The sequence below is a fragment of the Desmodus rotundus genome, chromosome 7, assembly GCF_022682495.2.
Source record: "Desmodus rotundus isolate HL8 chromosome 7, HLdesRot8A.1, whole genome shotgun sequence".
Taxonomy (NCBI): domain Eukaryota; kingdom Metazoa; phylum Chordata; class Mammalia; order Chiroptera; family Phyllostomidae; genus Desmodus; species Desmodus rotundus.
In genome coordinates, this window is record NC_071393.1 from 38,949,380 (window position 1) to 38,963,732 (window position 14,353).

General features: G+C 51.4%; 1 pseudogene; it reads left to right on the forward strand.

Moving 5' to 3' along the window:
* The first annotated feature begins 7,946 nt into the window (after positions 1-7,946).
* LOC139441080 (keratin, type I cytoskeletal 18 pseudogene) lies at positions 7,947-10,143 on the forward strand (annotated as a pseudogene).
* The last annotated feature ends 4,210 nt before the right edge of the window (positions 10,144-14,353 follow it).

Sequence of the window (14,353 nt, forward strand, 5' to 3'; positions counted from 1 at the left end):
TCCTAGGGTGACTTACCATTCCAGTTTGCCCAGGACTGTCACAGTTTTAGCACTAAAAGTCCCACATCCTAAGCAACGCAGAGCAGTTGATTATCCTAAGTGGTCCCCTAACTTTCTAAGGACACCTCCCCCTGTCCCCCCGGAACCAGCTCTCACCAGAGGGTTTCCTGCACAGAGGCTCCCAGCCCTCCAAGGGTGGTCTAGGTGGGCTGCTGGAACAGGCTGCTCTGGGCTGGGAAAGTCCAGTGCTCCCAGTGCGGCCCATCATGGCCTCTGACAGGTCCCCAGAAACCTGAATGATGCCAGCCCTGCTCAGGTCTCAGCCTCCATGCCATCCCCAGGTGGCACCCAAGAAACCACCCTGGCGCACAGCTCCCAGGCGTGGCCCGCTGTGGCCAGGCCGTTCTGGTCTTCAGGCCCCTGCGCTCACATCGTTCTTTCCCAGGATTCTGTCTTCTAGTGACCTGATGGCAGTAATCCTAATTCCCTCCTGCCTGGACAGCACCTTTGGAGTGACCAACCTCATCCCCGAGAGCCTCTCAGCCACCCCAGGCAGGACGAGGCAGGGCCAGGTCATTGCTCTTTCACATCAGAGAGCAGAGGAAGGCTTGGCCATCGTCCTTGGTGGCACAGCCAGGCAGGGCAGCAGGCCTCAGGCCCCACCCTCCTGCCGCAGGAACGCCTGTCCTCCTGGCCCAGGGACAAGGAATAAGAGAAAGAAAGGCGACCTGGGGACTGACAGTTTAGGGGGAAGATCCACCCTGAGTTACTATCTAAGCAAAGCTGGGATCGACACAGCAACCTCTCAGCCTCCCTCCCCCCACCTAAAGGAGGCGTGCAGGACTTGGCTCTTCTTGACTAGGGCCCTGAGTCCCTCCTTGCTGCCCAGCATCAGGCCACCTCAGCTCTCCCAGCTTGACTAAGACCCCACACGTGGGCCCCGCCACTCCAGGCCGCGGCTCGGTTGAGAGTCAGGTTCCAAATACCTAGGGTCACTCCTGATGAATTTTACAAGTCACACACTATAAGAAGACATCCGAGGGCTCTAGGAGAACAAAGCCACACCCCCTATGGGGAGGAGGTGTAAACCTGGAGGGTAGCACCTCTCTTGTCACTCACCTGGGAATCCTGAGGTAAGACCGGGCGCAGCAGCTGGCGCTCTGGAGCCGCTACCTGTTCGCGCTGCAGTGGAGAACGATGTATGCATTGTCTTCCCCTCTGCAGCCAGCCCAGGGCCAGGCTCTGGGGAACGGGAGGGAGGAGGGCCCATGGCAGGGGCCCTCAGCCAAAATAACTCAGCTGCCATCCCTGACGCATAGAGTGTGCTGTGCGCCTGACGGGCCTCACTGGCGCAGCGCGGAGGACACTTGGCCCAGAGGACTGGCTGCCATCCACAGGGGGCAGCCCAGGGGCAATGGCAGAATCCCTGCACTAGAGCCTTTCCAGGGAACCCCCTTGCCCACGACCTCCAAAGGGATGTTGGAGAGACGGCAATCTTTGGAGGACCTGTGGCTGTCAGAGCCTACGAGCAGAGGGGAGGCAGAGGCTTGGATGGGGGGAGGCGGGAGGGGTGCCCAGAGACCTTCAACCCCATCTAGAAGTGGGGAGAAGAGAGAGCACTGGGCAGATGTGGCCAAATGTAGACGGGCCTGGCTGTTCGTGATGTTCTCGGTGACATCCTCTGCAGATGTTACAGTTTAAAACAAAATCTACTTCAACCTCTTCATGGGCAATGGGAAACCAAGACAGGGGCTCAGACCACGTAGAGGCATGCTGGCACTTCACCCCAGAGCTCTCTGACCCCAAGCCCACCCTCTCACCATACCCCATTGCCTCCGCTTCTCTGCTCTTACGAAGGGGATGATTGCACATCCCACACATTGCAAGCCCCCTTCATGGCCATTATGGGGATACCCGTGCGAGGAGCTGCTGAACAAACACCTCAGGTGGCTGGGCCATCCCCTGTCCCCAGAGTCAGTGAGAAGGCTGACGTGAGCTACTATAAGAGAGGGGACTTGAGGGACACAGCAATAGCCGAGCAGCAGAAGCCTCACAGGTGTGAAACACGGGCAGCCAGAGAGCCGGGTCTCCGGCAACACTAGCACCTACGACACCAACCCACAGAGAAATGCCTTCAGAGCCTGAACTCCTCTGCCCCTCCCACCTCTAGTTCCACATTCATTTTCATACTTGGCTCTTTGACTCCAGAGTTCTGTGTTCCCTTCTTCTCTCCCCATCCACCTCTGCCCCTCCCTCACCTCTGGGCCCCCCTTTGACATCCCTGTGAGCCTCAGCACCCACTCTGCCTCTGTAGATTGTGTGTCTTCCACTCCACGCTGGACTTCTTCTGACCTAAATGTGCTCTCCGAGTCTGGCTGCAGCACTGCCCCTGAGCTTTCCGGCACTCAGCGGCGGTGACATAGCTGGGCCCTCTTGTGATCCCTTGTAATCTAACTTTCACATCAGAGGAGGAACACGGCCAGTTGTGCTGAACCAGCCCTCAACACAGGGCCCAACTCCACCAGCTCCTGGAGGATTCTGGGCAAGGGGCGGGCTGAAGGGCCAGCTCCCCCACGTGAACTCCTGTCTCCGCTTCCTGACCTGCAGAGGTCAAGTTCAGGCCACTTCCTGTGTGTGAAGAATGCAGAGTGTCCTGGCACTGAAGGCCAGCTCTGGCAGGCCCAGGGGGAAGGAAACCCGAGCAAGTCCAGGGAAAGTCAAAGGTCCCTTTGAGTGAGGCGTCAGCTTTAAGAGCACCCTAAGTGAGCTTCAAGTGGGAGAGCGTGTCCTCTGTACACCCAGCCAGTCCAGAGGGGGAGGGCTCTGGCTGGGCTGGATGCGGATCGCTCCAGTCCGAGGAAAAGGAGCTGGTGCTCTTACTCGGAGTGAGGAACATCTGGCCTGGGCCGAGCCCAGAAAGATGTCAGCAACCCCCCAGAGCACGTGCAGTGGGGACTGGGCCCATTTCTTCCTTAATGATGTGATAATCCGAGAGAGATGCAAAGAAGGCCTTCTCATAAACCAACTCTGAACCCTCCGTGAGATCCAAAGGTCATTTCACACGTGACCCAAGAGTCCTTTAGGCTTCAGCCACTTCCTTCCCACCTCCTCCCCACCCCGCACACACCATTGCATGCAGAGACAGCGAGTCAGCACCTGCAGCAGGCAGCACAGCTCCCGACAGGCTGGGCTGGATGTCCCTGCTGCTCCCAGACCCCTGCCACCTCATCTAGTGACTTCGCCCGGCCTCCTCCCCTTATCTGAGCCTCAGTCTCTCCACCAGTAAAATACGAGGATCACGCTAGTTCTAAAAGCCCGTTCCAGCTCACAAAGTGCATTCTCTGACCTGAACTCACACAGCCCTGAAAAAGGTGCCTCATTGTCTTCATTTGACACTTTCGATATTTTGTTCATCATAGATTTTTGCTTTAATTTTGATTTTTTTTTAAATTAACAGACCACTTTTGAGAGCAGTTTTAGATTTCAATGAAAACTGAGTGGAACATACAGAGAGTTCCCATACTCTGCCTTCTCCCTCTGTACATAGTTTCCCCTAGTTTTACATTACTCTTACACTACTGTGGTATGTGTGTTGCAATCGAGGAACCAGTATGAATACGAGTACATGACTATTAACCAAAGCCCACAGTTTACATTAGTTCCCTGTTGGTGTGGGACATTCCATGGGTTTTGACGAACGGACAGTGACGTGTGTTTAACACTGTAGTGTCCGTAGAGGGTAGTCTCCCTGCCCTAGAAACCCTCCGCGCTCCACCTGTTCACCCCTCCTTCCCCCCGCCCCTGGCAACCACCGATCCTCACTGTCTCCGTAGTGTTGCCTTTCCCAGAACGTTACATAGCTGGAATCATGCAGAGAGTGTAGCCTTTTCAGATTGGCTTCTTTCACTTAGTAATGTGCATTTCAGGCTCCTTTGTGTCTTTTCCTGGCTGGAGAGCTCATTTCTTCTTATCTCCAAATGCTCTTTGACTATATGGGTGTACCACAGTTTATTCATTCACTCACTGAAGGACATCTTTGTTGCTTTCAGTTCGTCTTTATTTGAAATTTTGCTCATCGTGGATTTTTTAAAAACTATTTCCTTAAAAGTTTATCTTGATTACTGAGCTCCTTGGTGCCCTTTCCATGTTGTGCCTGAGGTGAGTGTCCCAAGTCTCAGCCCGCTCTTACCTCTGGCTCCAGAATCAGAGACTGGGAAGGCCAGGGGACAGGCCAGAAGATGTGGTCCCAGCACAGGCTCGCGCTGTGGGCCCGCAGTCCATGCAGTGGAGTCCTGGGAGATGCTGCCCAGGGCCCTTTCCCCCATCATCTCAGCTGCCCTGCATCCCTCCTAGCGTCCAGCATGTGCTCCCTGACCTTTCTGCCTCAGCCCCTCCTGGGCATCCAGGCTGGGCCACAGCTTGCAAACAGCTGCTGTCATCACCTCCCTCATCTCCAGAGTTGACAGGACTCCTCGGTGACTTCTGCATCTGGCCTGAACTCCTTGGCATCCGAGGCCCTTGCACAGCCTGCATCCCAACCAGGGGGCTTCTCCCAGGCTCGTCCACAGGAAGGCGGGGGCAACTGCACTGCTCTGCTTCTTCCCGCCCAGGCTTGTCCATGCTGAATTCCCTCTTCAAGAAGTGGCCAGGCCTTCTGGAGGGTTCACTCTTTTTCAGACCAAGAGCTCTTTCTTCAGATAAGACAGTTCTCAGAGATCGTTTGTATAAACAAACCTAAACATACCTGTCTTGCCTGGAGCATGCGGGCGCCCTCTTCATCCCTGAGGTACTGCCTCAGAGGCACAACAGAGCCTGGACGACGTGGTATGGAAGAAGGACTGGGCTTCGGTGTGCAAACGCCTGGTGCCGCCCTGTAGCCCTGCCTCCCACGACCTCCCGTGGCCCGCCTCTGCGGCTCTCTCCAGCCCAGCACGGGCCCTCCTGCATCACAGTTCTGCTGGAGTGCATCTGTCTTCCCCATCAAACTCAGAGCTTTTCCTAATTGCCCTTCCTGCACCCACCCATTTATTCAACTAGCATACCGAGCACCTACTGATTCCACAGCTGTGCAACGAGCACCTGCTATGTGCCAGGGACTCTTCCAGGCACTGAGGATGAAGCGGTGACTGAAAAGGACACATCCCTGCCTTTGTGTGAGGGGAGGGCAATAAGCAACCCAACAAATAAATTATATAGAATAATTCAAAGAGAGTAAGTGCTCCACATGAGAAGAAGGAAAAAATACAGCAGGGAAGGGACATCACAACTTAAATAAGGAGGTCAGGGAAGTCCCCCAGGGAAGATGGCGTTGGAACCAGGAGCTGGAGGAGCTGAGAGCACAGCTGGGGAAGAGAAGTCTGCGCCACGGGGAGAGCAAGGGCCAAGGAGCATGTCTGGGTCATTAGTGGAACGGAGAGTAGGCGGGGCTGGCTGGGGCCATGTTAGCCAGGGGGCAGCAGGGGAAAGGAGAGCTTGGGAATGCAGCCACACTGTGTAGGACCTGGTAGTCATGGTGAGAGCCTTCGACTGTTCTGAACAATGATGAAAAAGTTTTAAGCAGAGAAGTAACAGCTATGACTGGGCATTTTAAAAGAATGACTGTGTTGCAAAGTCTCCATTCCCCTCCCCCTCCCTGAGTCCCAGGAGACTGCCTGTTCAGGAGCAACTGCACAGGCTGATCCAGATTTTGCGGCCTAAAGCTTAATCAACCGGGAGGCCTCCTTCAAGAAAAAGAACACAGGGTTACAAATACGAAGCCTGGGACGGGCCCTGGAAGCGAAAGGCCTCGGGCTCTCACTTCCTCTGCCTCATACGAAATTTGCCTCTGACCCAGTCACTCCTTTGCCCTCCGCCTGCTGGGTGAGTTCAGCCAATTGTGGCAGCAGCAGATCAGAGGGCAGGAGGAGAGCAGGGCCAGGTGTTCATTCACTTGGTAGTGCTATGTCTGGCTCTTGCTGAGTCCCAGTTGCCCCACGACAAGCTAGACTGTACCTTGTCGGCTTCTGTGCAGATGGAACTTGGGTCAGCCTCTCCTTGGTCACTGTCCTGAGTGCTCCCGGACCCAACGGTACACTCTCTCTAGCCGCTTTGTTCAGAGCAGGAAGAGCAGGGAGGGCTGGAAGGCTACTGTTAGAACCCAGGCTGGAGAGAGGACGGTGCCTTGCCTCCAGGTGGTAGCAGTAGGGAAGAGAAGGCTCGGGATGACTCCACGGCTTTTGATCCGAGCGCCTTCCATTGCACCACATTGCCCGCCTGCCGCCCAGGGCGCCATGGAGACCCAACGACCTTGCTGACCGGAGCCCCCCTATTTCCTGACCATCTGCCTCGACCTTTCTAATCTCAGAGATTTCATGGATGAAGTAGAGATAACAAAAAAAAAAATACCTTCCTTGAAGATAACCTAGAAGCACCCAACCTGCGGCAGGCACTCAGCGGATGTCTCTCTATACGGTCCAACCAGTCAGTCTCCACTTTCTCTGGAACCTTCTTCTGATCAGCCCAGACACAGAGGATGACTGATTGCTTTCCAACTTTCTATTGCATCCACAGTAAAGACCAATCCACTTCTAACGTGAAGCTGCCAGCCATTTTCCCTGACGTTGGTGTTTGGTCTCTTCGGCTCAGTTTTAGACTTCCGCAGGCCAGGAACATTGTTGTCCTCTGCTGATGTCCCCGCGGAGCCTACGTACAATGACATCAGCCACAGCAGCAGCATTTCCTGAACACAGCCCACGTGCCAGGAACCGTCAGGAGCACATTAAGCATATCTCCTTGTTGAATCCTGACGGCAAGACCAGACTGGGCCCCATGCCTTCCCCACATTACAGACCAGGAAACCGAGGTGCACAGCGGCTAAGGAACCCACCAGGGTCACAGCTCTCCAGCCCTGGAGCAAAGAGCAAACCCAGATTCATCCGACTCCACGGCCAGCCCCCTTAATTGCTGCACTCTGCTGCTTTTTATCCATATAAGCACTCAAAAAATACTTACTTATTGATTAATCGGTAGCCTCTGCGCATTAAGCTTCCGAGACTGTTTCTTTGTAGGTCAGTTTGTTTTTTCCTAACGCGGACTCTACTGAACAACGTATCGATCATTCCCTCTAATAATTTGTCATCTGGTGACGGTGGCTCACAAACTGCCAATGGCCCAGAAGGAGGGTGGGAATTGGGGCTGTTCAAATGTGTTTTTAAGGAGCGGAAGTTCTTAAACGCCCCATTGTGGCACATGTACCGTCTGCTGCTGAGCATGCAGGGGAAAGGGCCCTCCTTCCTGGTCGCCAGGACTGACCTGAGGCCCTGGGACCCTGAGCCTGGCTGCTGAGCTCATCCCTCCCCTGCCCCATAGGCAATCATGATTTATTTCGCAAACAATCAACAATAAATTTATGCAAAGGGGGAAAAAGCTTGGAAGATTTAGGATGATAAATGCACTTGCAGGAATTTGTCTGATGGGTTTTTTAATCAGAAGACAGAAAAGGAAATATCTTGAAGGAAGAAATAAACACATAGGCATACAGTCCCTAGATCTAGACTACTCACTTTCTCCCAACTCTGACAGGCAAGAAATTCCTGTACTTCTAAACCCCTGGTGAAACCTCCACTTCTTCCAGGAAGCCCCCCAGATTTCTGAACCAGAAAGCAAGACTTGGTCCTCTGAGCCCTCGCTCTTTATGTCTACCCCTCCCTGAAGGCACATGATATTTCCACCTTAACTCAGAGCTCCTGCTGACCTTATCCTATTTGTTCCACTGGATTTCAGAGGTGAGGCAACCGAATTGCCTGGGCACAGTAGGCATATGCTTGTGTGGTATTTTGCACATAGTACTCACGGTTCAATGAATGAAAGGTGTGTTTGTGTCCATGCAGATGCACACGAGAGGCTGAGGCTTCATGCCCAGTGCCCTAAGGGTAAAACAGCAGTAAATAGCCCACCTCAAACGCGGAATGTATTTGTCAGTGCGGTGCCAGTGGGAGGAGAAACACTCAAGCCCCCGGAGGCCATTCTCTGTCCAGTTCTGCACGGTCGATTCAGAAACCTCACGCAGAAGGTGAGTCCCTCACCTCATCTGCACCCCAGCTTCCCCCATCTCCCCTCTCTGACACCAACTGTACGTAATGTCAAATTTTGCATGGAAAGTGTTTCACTTGTACCTAGATGTTTAGCCCAACCATATAAATAGAATACCATTTTGTTCTAGAAATCGAAATTAGAGAACTAAAAGTAGTCTTTTATATGAGTAACCAAAAGCATGAAAGCAAATCGTGGGGCAAGAGCTGCTAAGAGTATGGGTGTGAGTCAAACAGCCTGGTTTCGAATTCCAGCTTTGCTCTTTCTAAGGTGTATGAATGTCGGTGAGTCACTGGGTTACTTCCTCTGTGAAATGGGCACAGTGGTATCTGCTCTGGGGATTGTTAGGCATTTATGAATGCTGTTCAGAAAGTGCTGAGCACAGTGCCGGCCTCCTATTAAGCACCCAGTAAAGAAATCAGATGACATTGGTGAGCAGCAAGAGGGTGGCCCCACCCAATGGCTCCTCCATGTCTCATTTTGGGATGCCCACCTCCTCTGGTCCTCAGTTGTTCTAACCAGCCAACTGAGCAAGATGCTTCCTTGTCCCTTCCACTTCTAAACAGCTATGGGGCCTGGAGAGCACACAGCACAGGGAACAAGAACATTGCCCAGAGGCAGGCAGCCCAGCTGCAAATCCTAGTGCTATCACTTCTAGCACTATGGCCTTGAGCAAATTATTTAAGTTTTCTTAGTGTTAGTTGCCTCATCTGGGAAAGAACATAATACTTTATAGCCTTTGTGAATCCAGGGGCCCATGTGATCCAGCCCTGTTTAGCAGCCAAAAATTATGAGAGATTGCTGCTTGAACCTGAGTCTTGGCTTCTCACCTTCCTCCCTGAACAACAGGAACTTCAGAACATGCTCCAGCTTCTCCACAAATTACTGGACCCCGGGCTCTGTGCAGTCGCCCAGCAACTGGGCCTGGCCAGCCAGCAGTGTGTCCAGCGTCTGTGCAGGTGCTGGGACCTCAGGATCTCTATGTCCCACTCCACCAGCATGAGGGCAGCTAGGGATCTAGGGGCCTGGCTACTGGGATGGCGAGGGGTCTGGCAGGCATAGGGGGCATCCAGAGCAATGCCTGAACGACCTCCTGGACTCCTACCTGGAGAGGCTGGAGGCTGATAAATGGAGGCTGGAGACAAAAATCTGGGAACACTAGGTGAGAGGCTGGGGCATTATTTCAAGATCATCGAGGACCTGAGGGCTCAGATCTTTGCAAATTCTGTGGACAGTGCCTGCATCGTTCTGCAGAATGACAATGCCCGTCTTGCTGCTGATGATTTCAGAGTCAAGTATGAGACGGAGCTGGACATGAGCCATTTCTGTGAAGAGTGACGTCAATGGGATCCCAAAGGTCATTGATGACACCAATATCCCTCGGCTGCAGCTGGAGACCAAGGTCAAGGCTCTCAAGGAGGAGCTGCTCTTCATGAAGAAGAACCACGATGAGGAAGTAAAAGGTCTATGATTGCCAACTCTGCGTTGACCGTGGAGTTGGATGCCCCCAAATCTCAGGAACTTGGCAAGATCACAGTGGACGTCCAGGCCCAGTATGACGAGCTGGCTTGAGAGAACCGAGAGGAGCTGGACAAGTACTGGTCCCACCAGATTGAAGAGAGCACCACAGCAGTCACCTCGCAGACCACTGAGATCGGCACTGCTGAGACGACACTCACGGAGCTGAGATGTACGGTCCAGTCCTTGGAGATCGACCTGGACTCCATGAGGAATCTGAAGGCCAGTTTGGAGAACAGCCTGAAGGAGGTGGAGACGCACTATGTCATGCAGATGGAACAGCTCAGTGGGATCCTGCTGCACCTGGAATTAGAGCTGGCCCAGACCCGGGCAGAGGGGCAGCGCCAGGCCCAGGGGTACGAGACCCTGCTGAACATCAAGGTCAGCTGGAGGCTGAGACCGTCACCTATCTCCACTTGCTGGAAAAAGGGGAGGACTTCAATCTGGGTGGACAACAGCCACTCCATACACTGCATCCAAAAGACCACCTACCGCAGGCTTGTGGATGGCAGAGTGGTGTCGGAGGTCAACGACCCCAAAGTTCTGAGGCATTAAAGGAGGGGCAAAAGGCTAATAAAAAGTTCAAAGATCATTGGACATTAAAAATATTATTAGAAGGAAATCCATTTGTATGAGAAACTCTCAAGTAATTCACAATAATTGTTTTTCAAACTACCCGCTTTTCACTCCTCAATCCTCTTTCCATCCCCTAGGAGCTCTAGAGCATCTTCCACAGCACAGCCATGTTCTCGCCAGCCTCGGCTACCCAGGACTTTTTCCTCCTCTTTCCTGCCGCCACCTTCCTTCCAGTAACAATCCATCTGTTTTAGGAGAGATTTGGAGGAAGAAAACTCAGAGAGAAGAGACGATTTTCTCCATCAGGAGCAGATGGGGTGGGGTGGGGGTGGGGGCTGTGAATCTTCCCAAGTAAATAAGCAAATAAGTTTTGTTCCTGAGTGGCTGTGGGAAAATGAAATTAGGTCCTTTGTACTGCGCAGTCAGCCCGGTGTCTGACATGCAGTAAGTGCTTGAGGTAGGAGAGCCGTTTCTGTTGCTGGTGTTGTGGACCTGCTTTTCCCTGCAGGTTTATCTGCCACCACACAGCCACCCTTCCCACCGTTGCCTCCCCATCTGACCATCTCCTCATTCCCGTCGATGATTTCTGTCCGCTCAGGGCACAGTCATATCCCATGCCTGTGCCTGGAATGCTCTCTGACACTTCCTCCTCCATGACATCCTGGCTCCTCACCAACACTTCCTATCTCCTAGAAAAGGAAGTACTCGTATTTCTGGCCCAGGCACACACACCCCTGGGTGTCTGAACATGCCCTTCTAGTAACTTCCAGTTGGCTCTCCCTTCCCACCATTATTGCCACATGTCAGCTGACCTCAGAATGCAGCCTCTAATAGCACAAGGCTAAGTCTGTTTAACAAGCTCCTTGGCGCATCTGGCCTCAGACAGGGAACACTGGAGAGAGAAGTGCCTGTGTGTTGAGGCCTGGGTGAGGCTCAGAGAGGAATGCAAGAGGAGCTAAGTGGCTTAGAGTCTTAAGAAAGGCAAAACCCACAGGAAGGCATCGAGCTACGCAGCAGGCACTGAAAGGCATATGACTTACTGAGCACCGAGAGAGCCGAGCTGGAGCTCATTTAAGGCAATAGAAAAAAGGTTAACTCCATACCTCTACTTTGTCCATTTCCTCACCCCAGCTCGGGACTGGGACCTTCCCAGTTGATACCTTTTATCTCCTGTCAAGCCTTAATCTTAAAAATCTTATTTTGCCATATATAGCATAAATGACAAAAAAGAGAGCAAGATGTGACATTCTCCATCCCTCATGCCCAGGGACGTGACTATCCTACCCAGGACCACAGCCTTACAAAATCAGTAATATGCTAATGGTGTGACCAGGCATCACCCTGCAGACAAGAGAGGTGTTGAGGGGTGGGTGGAGGCCTGCTTAGACCCAGGAATCCCCCACGCAGGGAGTTCCACCACTTCACCTTGTGTAAAGCTGGATCTGCTTCTGTATGAGATGTTAACATGGATGGTGAGTGATTAGAAACAACGATAAACTGGAGACACTTTTAATCCTTCCTAGCAGCAAAAGAAACCTCAAAAAGCACTTTTTCAGCTGGATCCATGGTCACTGTTGATGTTCACATGGGAAATTAGTAGCATGTGTGAAAATAACTTGCAGGTTTCAGGGACTTGGCAACCCACCGTATCACGAGTGAGATGAAGCCATGAGATTCCCAAAAAAGCCACAGGAATAGCAGCCACAGTGAGAGCAGAGATTCCCACTAACTCTGAGCTGCTCAGCACTCACGATGAAGCACCATAGTGAGGAAGAACAGGGAACCTGACCAAAAAAAGAAGGTCTGCAATTCCTACTGTAGGCAGATTCATGGAAGGAGTCCAGGGAATTTGTCCAGAAGGAAAGACTAGTGGTCTTCAGTGAGAGACGAAGCTTGGGAGGGAGGGTAGAGTGTTGTTAGGAGTTGGCAGGAGAGTAAGGTTCAAATATTTGCAGAGCCTTCATAGAGACTGATGGACGAAAGTCACAGGGACAAGCATTTTCATGAAGACACATTTTCACAGGAAGAACTCTCTGACAGCCAGACCCGACCAAAACACAGGAAGTCTTGCAGGGCATCCATTTGGAAAGTGTAGACCAGCAAAAGTGGGGGGCTCTGTGGATTGGATAGTTGGATGGATGGATAGATGGATGGGTGGGTGGGTGGGTGGGTAGACAAGCAGATGTGTGTATGTTATAAGGATAGTTGAACAACGGACAGAAGGGCAAATATATGTACATTTATGAACATGAACTGGTATATATAAGGATGTGTTGAATAATGGATGGATGCCTTCAGAGCTGCCCTCCAATTCTGAGAATGTACAATTACAGGATAATTTCAGCAAGAAATACGTAGTCATTGGGATATCAGGGACCAGTAAAATGTGGTAGATTGACGTAAAGTTACCAGTTTTTAATTTTGTCAAGTTAAGAACAGCAGTATAAAAACCACCACCTATTGAAACTGATGAAACAGACCAGAATGGAATGAATAAGTCCCTCCAAACAAGGATCACTGATAAGCTGTGTGTGTGTGTGTGACACTCATTTTACATTTATATTTTTATATTGTCCTCATTTTTCTTACTTAATATATGCAGGTTTGAGAATTAGTAGTTTGTACATACATTATTCATGTGATTTGCAACTACATTTCCTGAGCTACAGACTCTAGTGACCTTAAAAAGGTATGAATTTATACCAGGCATCAAAACTTCCATTGTTTTTGAGACAAGCAGGTAACATAAACGAAGCGGGTGGAGCACGGGGACAATGGGGACGGGCCGGCGAAAACCTGGAGAAGCCACACTCACCTGGCAACAGCCATGCATTCTTAGCTCCAGCTGACAGCCACCTTGCAGGAAGGAAAACCCAGTATTGATGGCCAGATGTTCTGATCCACTGAGAAAAACTTGGGCGTACAAATTTTATGATGAATCTCTTGATTTAAAAATATTTGCGGTTAAGTTTTTTAAATCGACCTGTGTTCAAGCCAACATCCCTGAGCCAATCAAAGCATGACCACCTGTGGATCAGGTTTGGCCCGGGGGCCGTGGGTTTGCAACCGCTGCTTCAGATACTGTATTTGCAGTGGGACGTGAATGGGGGGAAAAGGCACCAAAAAGGACAACCAAAGGTCTGTTCTGGTTAATACTTGGGGTGGGCAGGGGCAGGGGGATGGAGGGCAACATAAAAAGTCACTTGGTTCCTCCTCCTGGTGGATAATTTCTTCACAGTCTATTTCCGGAAGAGCTGTAATTCGGGATCCAAACAACCTATGATTTACATCCTGGTCGGTGTAAAAGATATTGTGCTGAGCCTTCCGACTGTGCTCTGTGTGTTTGTATAAATCTCCCTACTCAAAATATCTCCCACAGTTGACTGACAGCCCGTGTAATTTAGCAGAAGGCTAAAAATTAAAATCTTCGAGCCTGCTGAGGGAGCGAAAGAATACAGTAACACTACGGCATCCGCCCCCTCACCCAGGCTCGGGCTCGCAGATGCCAGGGCTGTTCATTTTGGAGACGGAACAAAATATTTGTATTTAGATTTATTAAGTCATTATTCCGCCATTTGTTCCAATGCGCTTTATTAAAACCAGATCTCATCTCTGTTTTGAAAGTATTACCTGATTTACATAAGCCGGTCCCAGCCCTAATTACGGCTTCCTTTGGTGTCTTTTCATTCTGAGGGAGGTTTGCTCCCCGCTTGTTTTTGTCGCCTGTCTTTGTGGCCCATATGTCTGCCTTGAGATAGCAAGAATCTTCAACCTATAAATAGACGGTTCAGAACAAACCCCGCTGCCAGTTATCTGTCCACACATCAACATTACCATAATTGCAACAGTGAATGTGTAATCTCTCTAATCACACGTTCCAGTCGGAAAACTGGATTGGGTTTCATAAATTGTATAATTTGAGGCTTTTCTGAGCTAACCGCTGGGCGGGTAAGCTGCTTTGGGTTGGCCAGGGCTTGGCCGTGCCCCTCAGCCGGGCCAGGGCTGCATAGCAAGACACACCTGAGGCAGGCAGGCACTTGGCTGTGGGTGATGGCGGTGCCACCTTTGCTCTGAGACGAGGACGCCTGGGGAGCAGCAGGGGCACAAATGTCTGAAGCCCGTTATGAGCCAGGCACTTTGCACATGGTCTCTTTTAATTTTCATTCTATTCACCTTATCAGGGAAAGAT